Below are 10,325 nucleotides of genomic sequence, written 5' to 3'. Positions count from 1 at the left end.
AGAGCCGTAATCATAAAGAGATCCAATGTAGACAACCTGGTCAGTTAAAGGACCCAATAACCCTCTAGCGGTAGTCACACAATTGGTGGCTGGTGTCTTGGCTAACCTACAAACTTTATAGGAGTTTTTTGTGCGACGCAAATTTAACATAGATATTCTTTTTCCCAGCAATGTATATTTCTCCAAAGTCTCTTGCCACTGTACAACCCTTCTCTATATGTCGTCCTAATTTTCAGCGTTAATTCAATAATCACTGTTGAATGAACAATGTTCAATGGAAATGCAGAAAGAACATATAAGAGTTATGGACGACCATATAGAGTATGGGGTAATTTTTCTTAGCCTACGTATAGCAGAAATGATTTTTTAAACGTCGTACATTAGGCTAAGGTGAAAACCATTTCGACCTCTAATGTTTGTTGAGGGAGATTTTCATCCTAGCAATTTTGGAAGTTGTAATGTTTATCATCTATTCTTGTGGATCTCTTTCTTACAGGGGGTTATTTTACACGTCACACTTTTCATAGAGGGTTGTTTATGTAGAACATGTCTAGTACATGTTTTGTGGTAGGTAAATTGGGGGAAGGGTGATATTTTTCTTCTATAGTGTATGCAACGGTGAATCTTCTATTATTTATCCTTCAATATTTTGGACATACAGATAACAGTTTCTCGTTTATCACGTTTATATTAAACAAAACATGGATGTTTGCCATCTGACCAAACTGTTTATTCCTCTTTAACGTGTATATTTATATATATATATATATATATATATATATATATATATATATATATATATATATATATATATATATATATATATATATATATATATATATATAAAAGTTTATAGTTAATGTAGCATATTTGGACACAAATCCTGGCACACCTCTCTCCGAGACATTGTACCCTATCGCATCCTTACTGCTCAGAGTTCCTGTGTTTTACCCCGCCCACATCCCCTAACTTCTTTCACTAAACTGTTTTGTGTCTCACAGTGTAGTAAGGGTGTGACAAGGTTCACTTTCTCAGAGTGAGGAGGGGTAGTACATGTGTAGAACTGTGAGTTCAACAAAGGTGACCATAGTTGAATCAGTAGAACTTCAAAAGTTCAAACTTGTAGCAAATGTTTTTATGTCGAACACGCTGGCATAAGTCTTTTTAAAGTTTATATATGACATAACCGTTTTGATGTTACTATTTTCAGAATAATTTATCGTCAATCTTTACTCACATTGTTTATTTATTTCCTTGTTTTCTTTCCTCACTGGGCTATTTTTCCCTATTGGTTGGAACCCTTGGGCTTATAGCATCTTACTTTTCCAACTAGGGTTGTAGCTTGGCTAGTAATAATAATAATAATTGTCAGTCATGCATTTAGGTTATGGTAGCCTATAGGTTACGGCCCTGCCACGCGATTTGCCGGACTAGGGTTCGACTCACGCACAAGCTTTATAGTTTCTTGCAATCACTCTAACCTCACCATCCTTGTGAGCTAAGGATAAGGGGTTTGGAGAAGCATATAGGTCTACCTGCTGAGTCATCAACAGCCATTGCCTGGACCTCCCTGGTCCTAGCTTGGGTGGAGAGGGGACTTGGGCGCTGATGATATGTATATATGGTCACTCTCTGGAGCATTGTCCGGCTAGCTAGGGCATTGTCACTATCCCTTGCCTTTGCCATTCATGAACAGATTTTAAATTTTAAACGCTGTTTTCTTTTATTTAATGTCAGGCCTTTGGAACTCTTCTCAACAATTGTCCAATGCAGAGGGGTGGGGGGGGGGGGTTGCGCCCTATCTATCCGAGGATGGGGGTAAGGCAAGAATGTTGTGCTGCTGTCTCGTGTCCCTCAGGAGTAAAAACATTAGACATGGAAAAACAAGAATGAAGTAGATATGTAATTGGTGAGATCGAGTAAGGAAAAGAATTTTGGAAGATGTCTTGTAGTACCAAAACAAAAAACTTAGGAGAGAGAGAGAGAGAGAGAGAGAGAGAGCGAGAGAGAGAGAGAGAGAGCAGAGAGAGAGAGACGAGAGAGAGAGAGAGAGAGAATTGTTTAGCAATATAGATACACATCGGTTGCTTTCTCTGTGTGTCGCGTGAGTTTGTGTGTGTGTTTGTTCGTGTATGAGAGAGAGAGAGAGAGAGAGACGGACGAGAGGAGAGAGACGAGAGGAGAGAGAGGAGAGACGAGAGAGAGAGAGAGATGTGATTGTTATGCAATACACATGCTTTGTCTGAGAGGAAGAGGAAGACAGAGGGTGGGGTGTTTTTTTTTTTTTTTTTTTTTTTGAGAGAGAGAGGGGGGGGGGGGGGGTTGAAGGTAGCTTGGAAAAGGTGTCACTAATCGGAAGGAGCACTTCCTTCCCACCCCTGAGAGACCCTGTAGGAAAACCATTAAGATTAACACGACGACGAGGACCAGCCTGTGCTGGATGAATATAAATTGATATATAAGTACGTATGAGTGTAAGTGTGTGTGTTTGTGTGTTTGTGCGCGTACGACTTTAGGGCTGTATTTTAATGTTTATTCCTAAAAAAAAATTCTATCTAAACAAGTTTGGGATTATGTGTTAGCCTTCAAAGTTGCACTCTACCAAACCTGACTATCTACCAGGTACTTAATTACCGGCCTTCACTTTTAAATTATTATTATTATTATTATTATTATTATTATTATTATTATTATTACTTGCTAAGCTAAAATCCTAGTTGGAAAAACAAGATGCCATAAGCCCAGGGACCCCAACAGGGAAAAAAGCCCAGTGAGGAAAGGAAACAAGGAAAAATTAAATATTTTAAGAACAGTAACAACATAGGAATAAATACTTTCTATATAAACTATGAAAAATTACCAAAAAAAGGAGGAAGAGAAATAACATAGAATAGAGTGTCCAAGTGTACCCTTAAGTAAGAGAACGCTAATCTCCGACACTTGAAGACCATGGTACAGAGGGTAGAGCACTACCCAAGACTAGAGAACAATGGTTTGATTTTGGAGTGTCCTCCTAGGAGAGCTGCTTACCATATCTGAAGAGTCTGTTCTACTCTAATCTACAAACAAATAATAACACCACCACCACCACCACCAACAACAACAACAACAACTGCAGCCATTTCTATTTCATTGAAGGAGGAAGGCCACAATCATGTCAATTCATCCATGGGGTTTGGCCAGTTTTCATCACCACTCTGGCCAACTGCAGGTTGGTGATGGTACGAGAAGTTAGCCTGATCCCCCATAGCTAACCAACCTAGTATGCATGGTCCTGACTAGTACAGCTTTTGCTGATCATGGCGATACACAAACCCTTTCACCACGTTAAGGTACCCTTACTCAGAAAGGGAACAAAAAAAATAAAATCAGTTTAAAGGCCGTTTATGAATGGCAAAGGTAAAGGACAGTAACATTGTTCTAACAAGCAGGACAATGCCCTAGAGACTGACCATATATATATAATATATATATATATATATATATATATATATATATATATATATATATATATATATATATATATATATATATATATATATAGCACTAGTGGCAAAAAAAAAGGAATATGATTAAACAAATTTTTCCTATCTTTGACTTAAGTTTTGTGGTTCTGCAATTCAAATGAGACTGGGCTATTATCAAAAGTCTTGTTCATTGTCTTGATCGGCTTAGAAAAAGATTATGAAGTTTGAAAGATCACCAAAAGCAAACGATTGTTTTCAATATAAATCCAGAGCCAGTTATCTATAATCTAGGTATTTGAAAGTGACTTTAAAATCAAACTTCTTGTTTTGAAAGAGTACTGGCAGATATGAGATAGGTCCCAGATTACTGCACTGCAATCCACAGTCACAAAACCATTTGATAATGACCCTGCTTTTCTTCATTACTGCTAATCTGGTAGGTAGTAGGTTGGCCAGGGCACTAGCCACCCGTTGAGATGCTATCACTAGAGATTTATGGCATCTTTTGACTGGTCAGACAGTATTACATTGGATCCTTTTCTCTGGTTACGGCTCTTTATCCTTTTGCCTACACACAACGAATAGTCTGGCCTATTCTTTACATATTATCATCTGTCCTCATACACCTGCCAATTCTTCTTCTCCCAACGGGTTAACTACTGCACTGTAATAGGTCAGTGGCTACTTTCCTCTTGGTAAGGGTAGAAGAGACTCTTAACTTATGGAAAGCAGCTCTTCTAGGAGAAGGGCACTACATAATCAAACCATTGTTCTCTAGCCTTGGGTAGAGCCATAGCATCTGTACCATGGTATTACACTGTCTTGGTTTAGAGATATCTTGCTTGAGGGTACACTCGGGCACACTGTTCTATTTCATTTCTCTTTCTCTGGGTTTGTTAAAGTTTTTTATGGTTTATATAGAAGACATTTATTTTAATGTTACTCTTGAAATATCTTATTTTTCCTTGTTTCCTTTCCTCACTGGGCTATTTTCCCTGTTGGAGCCCCTGGGATCATAGCATCCTGTTTTTTCCAATGGGTTTGTAGTTTAGCAGGTATTATTATTATTATTAATAATAATAATAACAATAATAATGCCATAGAACACTTAGAGAACAAATATTACCTCATATTCTATATGAATTATTCTCTCAACTGCAAGCATCTTGTCTTAAGTCCCTCTCCGTTAGTTTGAGAATCTTCCATCTTTTCTTTTAATGGTAATAAGATCTTGAATGAAATATCATATCAATTCTTTATTTATATCTAAGATCATTGTCGCATTACTTTTGGGGCTTAAATATTTTTATGTTTTTTTCTCACCTTAAAGGAGACTTTTGTGATTTTGATGCATTAATAAAATTCTATTACAGTTATAAATCATATAATTGAGGACGTACAGGGTACTTCAACTATATTTTTCTTAATTCTTAGAAATTTCTCTTTTATTTTGGAGAATTTTTTTTTGGATAACACTTTCAGCCCTGTTTGGAGAGTGAACTTTTTTTAAGGAACGGCATATGGGATAAATTAATTAGACTATTTTATAATGGATAATGCCCAAATCAAAGCTTTGTTCACTCAAGAAATATAGAATAACTATAAGGAACCAATATCCCTGATATTTCTACGTAATATCGGCCATGTTGACATCCATTATTTAAGTCTTGACCTTAAATTCCAGGGTAAAATGTTCTAGCCTGGCTGCGAATTTGAACAGAAGTACTAAAAATATAATAATACATTTTGCTTAAAACAGTTTCTATTATTATTATTATTATTATTATTATTATTATTATTATTATTATTATTATTATTATTATTATTATTATTATTATTATTATTATTACTTGCTAAGCTATAACCCTAGTTGGAAAAGCAAGATGCTATAAGCCCAGGGGCCCCAACAGGGAAAATAGCTCAGTGAGGAAAGGAAACAAAGAAAGAAAATTTTTTTAAGAAGAGTAACATTAATATAAATATCTCTTATATAAACTATAAAAACTTTAACAAAACAAGAGGAAGAGAAACAAGACAAAAAACAATAAAAAGCCATTGTGTTTATTAAAACCAAGGAAAAATGTATGATATACAATACCAAACTCAACGAGAATGAAGTTCTGTTTGAAGAAAGAGAGAAAAGCGAGAGTGCCTCCACAATTATACTCACAATACACGGTCAGTTCAGTGGAGTCTGAGGCCGTCAAATGAGGCAGCGTCGGGGACGAGGCCCTGCACTCCAGGATGCCCCCGTCATCTCCCGGCGTCGTGAGTAGGCACAGCAAGGACACGGTGGAGTCAGGACCCAGGCTCTGCTGCAAATAAGGAGAGAAAAACGGGATTAATTTAGCGACGGGTCTCACTTTACGACAGTGGCACATCGGTGGCGTCTACTGATGTTTCGCGACTGACTTTATATGACTGGAAATCTTAGCGATACTCTTTTGTTTTCAGTTTTATTCTGTTTAGTTTGATTCTGTGACTGGATAACAGAGCGTGTACATAAGCCCGAATATGAAATAACCAATATTTATTCTAAGGAATCATACGTACGGTTGGACACAGAATCCCTGGCACACCTTGCTCTGAGGAAATGCACCCTGTCATACCCTTACTGCGCACTGTGTTCCCGTATTCAGCCCCACCCAACACCTCTGCCATCTATCCCTATAGCATCTATTTGGTAACTCGCCGCGCAGTAAGGGTGTAAATGGGTGTACTTCTTTGCAGCGAGATGTGCTAGGAACTTTTGTGTCCAAATGTAAATGCAATTCTCGATTACAGCTAAAATTTGGTATCAATTTATGGATGGAAGTTTTTCATGGAAAGAGATATAGACACCTAGCAAAAGTAGGCCACATGCACACACACTCACACACACACACACACACACACACATATATATATATATATACTGAGAAAGTAAGACGGATAACAGAAGTATTGTTAAGGAGGAGCAGTATGGGTTTAGATAAGGAAGGGGTTTGGCGTGAATCAAGTATTGATCACAAAAGTTACATGAGAACTTCGAAACTAAAAGGAAAAGTTGTCCGTTGCATTCATGGACCCGGGTTGAGCTCAAGATAGAAAGGCATTTACGGGTGTGGAGGGCTTATCAAATATAAGATAAGACGTTGAGAGCGACTGAAAGTTTTTTAAGATGGGAGAGAAGGTCATGCCAGAGTTATGAGCAGAAAAATGACGGATTTGGTGTGAAAGTTAGTCTGAAAAATGGCGAGTTAAATCTCTGAGGTTATTCAATATTTTCTTTTTGGTATAGAGTGACGCCATAAGTCAAGAGATGGGAAAGAGAAGGTGGGTGTAGAACTATGTAATGAAGACAATCCTACATGAAGTGGAGGACCCTCCAAAATAAAATGATTGTTCTCTAGTCCTGGGTAGTGCCATAGCTTCTGTACCATTGTCTTCCACTGTCTTGGGTTAGAGTTCTCTTGCTTGAGAGTAAACTCGGGAACACTTATTACTTCTTATATCTCTTCCTCTTGTTTTGTTAAAGTTTTTATAATTTATATTTATATTTTAATGTTACTGTTCTTGAAATATTTTATTTTTCCTAGTTCCCATTCCTCACTGGGCTAATTGTTGAAGTCCCTGGGCTTATAGCGTCTTGCTTTTCCAACTAGTGTTGTAGCTTAGCAAGTAATGATAATAACAACAATAATGGCTGATGTTTAAACATGACACTATGTTGAATGGTTATAGAGAAGAGATACTGCAGAACTTAGTGAAAGTCTCTGAGACAATTAGCAAAATTTGATAGTTTAGTCAATGTGAGCAGAAGCAACATTATTATGTATAATTGGAAACCACAAAAATTAAGCAATGAATGGTGGTACGAATGAAGGTAAATGGAACAAGTTGATTTGTTTATGTATTTGCAAGTAAATTGAGATACATTAAAGTGGTGGAAGGGTTTGTGCGTCGTCATGATCAGCAAAGCTGTACTGGTCAGGGACACCCACACTATGTTGGTTTTCTGTGAGCCATCAAACTAAAGTCTCCCACCATAACCAATCTATAGTGGCCAGCATGGTGATGAAGTTGGCCAAACCCCAGACATATGTTCGAGGCCTTTGTTCAGCAGTGAACTAGAAACAGCTGCATTTGTTGTTGTAATATCCCTTACATAATAAAGAGCAAGTGCAATATCGCGATCGAATAGAAAAAAATAAATCTACCTCATATTTGAGATCAAAACCTAGCCCTTTCTAATGAAAGTCCAGGTCGATTCCAATCATGCCACCGGAAGCATGGCTTCTGTTGGCATTGTTGGAATCGACCTGGCCTCTCATTAGAAGGGGCTAGTGTTCGATCCCAAATATGAGTTAGAAATTTATATATGTATATATATATGTATTTCTTTCCAGTAACCCTTAGCACCATAGCCAGAGGTATTACAACTCGGCATCTCCCCATCTCCCGGGCAGGGGAAGAGGTGGCAGTCATATCCTTGTGAGAAGGGTTGTAGTTAAGAAGGGGTGAGGGGGGAGGGTTGAATCTATGTGTGCATATCTAATTAAATATCTAGCCATTATTTTTGACGGGTTACGTACACTCATGTATATATATATATATATATATATGTATATATATATATATATATATATAATATAAATGTATATATGAATATATATATATATATATATATATTTATATATATATATATATATATATATATAGGGGTTCCACCAAGAAGTCACAAGACCACCAACGCAAAACCTCTTCAGTATTACTAGAGTACTATCATAGCCACTTTCAACTTTTGTCCCATGTTCATAATTAACATTTCTAAATTTTGTTCCGCCAAAAGCAATATAGAATCGAATGCAGTCAACCAACTTTGCTCCAAAGGGCAAAAGCAAATTATGAAACGATATTAAGCAGAATGTTTCGTTCAGCCTCTGCGGGGAATTTTTGGGGGAATTTGAAACTTCTTTTTTTATGGATTCCACTTAAACGCTGCATATCTGCATTCGGGAATGCAATGGAGTTTAATTTGTCAATTGTTGTGCGTTTCAATTATGTAAGCGTTCTTTGCCTCTCTCTTTCTCACCACCTATCTTACTAACAGTTTATTCAATTTTATTTTTCTCTCTCTCTTTCTGCTACACACAAGCACTGGCTATCAAACTTATTCTCTCTCTCTCTCTCTCTCTCTCTCTCTCTCTCTCTCTCTCTCTCATAAGCAGTGACTCTCAAATTTATTTAATTTTCATCTCTCTCTCTCTCTCTCTCTCTCTCTCTCTCACACACACACACACACACACACACAAAAGCGCTGACTATCAAACTTATTTCATTTTCATCTATTTGTTTTATTTATCTTTTTCCCTGCTTTCCTTTCTTCTTATCAAATTTTTGTCCTTTCATTCTTTCCCCCCCTCAATATATCCCTTCACAATACTTCTCTATTCCATTTAGTCTCTCTCTCTCTCTCTCTCTCTCTCTCTCTCTCTCTCCTCTCTTCCCACCAACCCCTCTTTCTCTCTCTCACCCCACATTTACATGTCACTCGGCCTGATCCAAATCCCGTAGATTACACCCAGATTTTTCGTCGGATTTTATCCCAGATTTGCAGATTTCACCTTAGTGTTGCATATTTTTAGAACTGCTCCAGGAACAGAAATAGCCTTTTTTTCTATTTTCCCAGTCCTTTATCTCAATGTCTGCAAATCTTTTGCGACTGGTCGTTTAGCTACATGAGGTATAATCCGTTCAGTCCACACCTTTTTTTTTCTTTTTTTTTTTAATGTGAAACTTCATTGCCATCACCTCCAACTCTCTTTTCATACTTTTATATATACCTCTGGAATCATGTCGTTACACTAATATTATCTATGATGCTCACAGTTCCCTTTGCTATTCAATATTTAATTCGCGTATTTCGAGTTTTGTTTGCATATGTTGAATTCGACATGCTGACATTAGTCTCTTTTTTATAGTTTATATATGAAAGATCTATTTTAATGTTTTTCTTTTTTCTCTGCTTAAAATATTTCATTTTAGATGTACATTATTCCCCTTCTTTTGTAGTTTACCTATCTCTTCATTTCCTTTCCTCACTCGGCTATTTTTCCCTGTTGGAGCCCTTGTGTTTTTATCTTTCTGCTTTTCCAACTAGGGTTATACATTGGCTAGTAATAATAATAATAATAATAATAATAATAATAATAATAATAATAATAATAATAATAATAATAATAATAATAATAATAATAATAACGGAAATAGACTATACCTAATTGATTTTCTATATAAACTTCTATAAGTTTCTTCACTTTTATGATGGTCTTTATATTGTCTTTTGTTTCTGGATAACTTAACTCTCTCTCTCTCTCTCTGTCTCTCTCTCTCTCCTCTCTCTCTCTCTCCTCTCTCTCTCTCTCTCTCTCTCTGTCACAGCCCATGAGTTAAATCCACAGCCTTACTAATATCTTTCAGCACGTGTCATATATCTAACAAGAGCAATGTTGAAAAAAAGAAGAACACAATAATAGAATCTTTCAGGTAACCCTTGAATCGTTCATAGGAGCATTGATGGGAAAACAATATTGTCATATTGCTCTCTCTCTCTCCTCTCTCTCTCTCTCTCTCTCTCTCTCTCTCTCTCTCTCTCTCTTTTACTTTTGTTACTCGTTTTTCCCTACTTTCTACTCTGTACGGTAGTTGGTTTCTGCTTTAATAGCCCTTTATTTCTCTCTCTTACACCACACACACACACATACACACACACACACACACACACACACACACATATATATATATATATATATATATTTATATATATATATATATATATATATATGTATATATATATATATATATATATATACAGAG

At 36.5% G+C, this 10,325-nt stretch overlaps 1 long non-coding RNA gene across 1 annotated transcript in view; it reads right to left on the bottom strand.

The window, feature by feature from the left end:
- The window catches only part of LOC137619233 (uncharacterized), a 14,273-nt gene extending 8,498 nt beyond the window's left edge, over window positions 1-5,775 (bottom strand). Inside the window, exon 1 of the long non-coding RNA XR_011039865.1 lies at window positions 5,638-5,775. This is a non-coding gene — a long non-coding RNA (uncharacterized lncRNA). The remainder of the gene's footprint in view (window positions 1-5,637) is intronic.
- Window positions 5,776-10,325: the final 4,550 nt, after the last annotated feature.

Source organism: Palaemon carinicauda, chromosome 25, assembly GCF_036898095.1.
Source record: "Palaemon carinicauda isolate YSFRI2023 chromosome 25, ASM3689809v2, whole genome shotgun sequence".
Classification (NCBI taxonomy): Eukaryota; Metazoa; Arthropoda; class Malacostraca; order Decapoda; family Palaemonidae; genus Palaemon; species Palaemon carinicauda.
The sequence above is the reverse complement of the archived record's forward strand: the minus strand, read 5'-3'. Positions and strand labels throughout refer to the sequence as shown.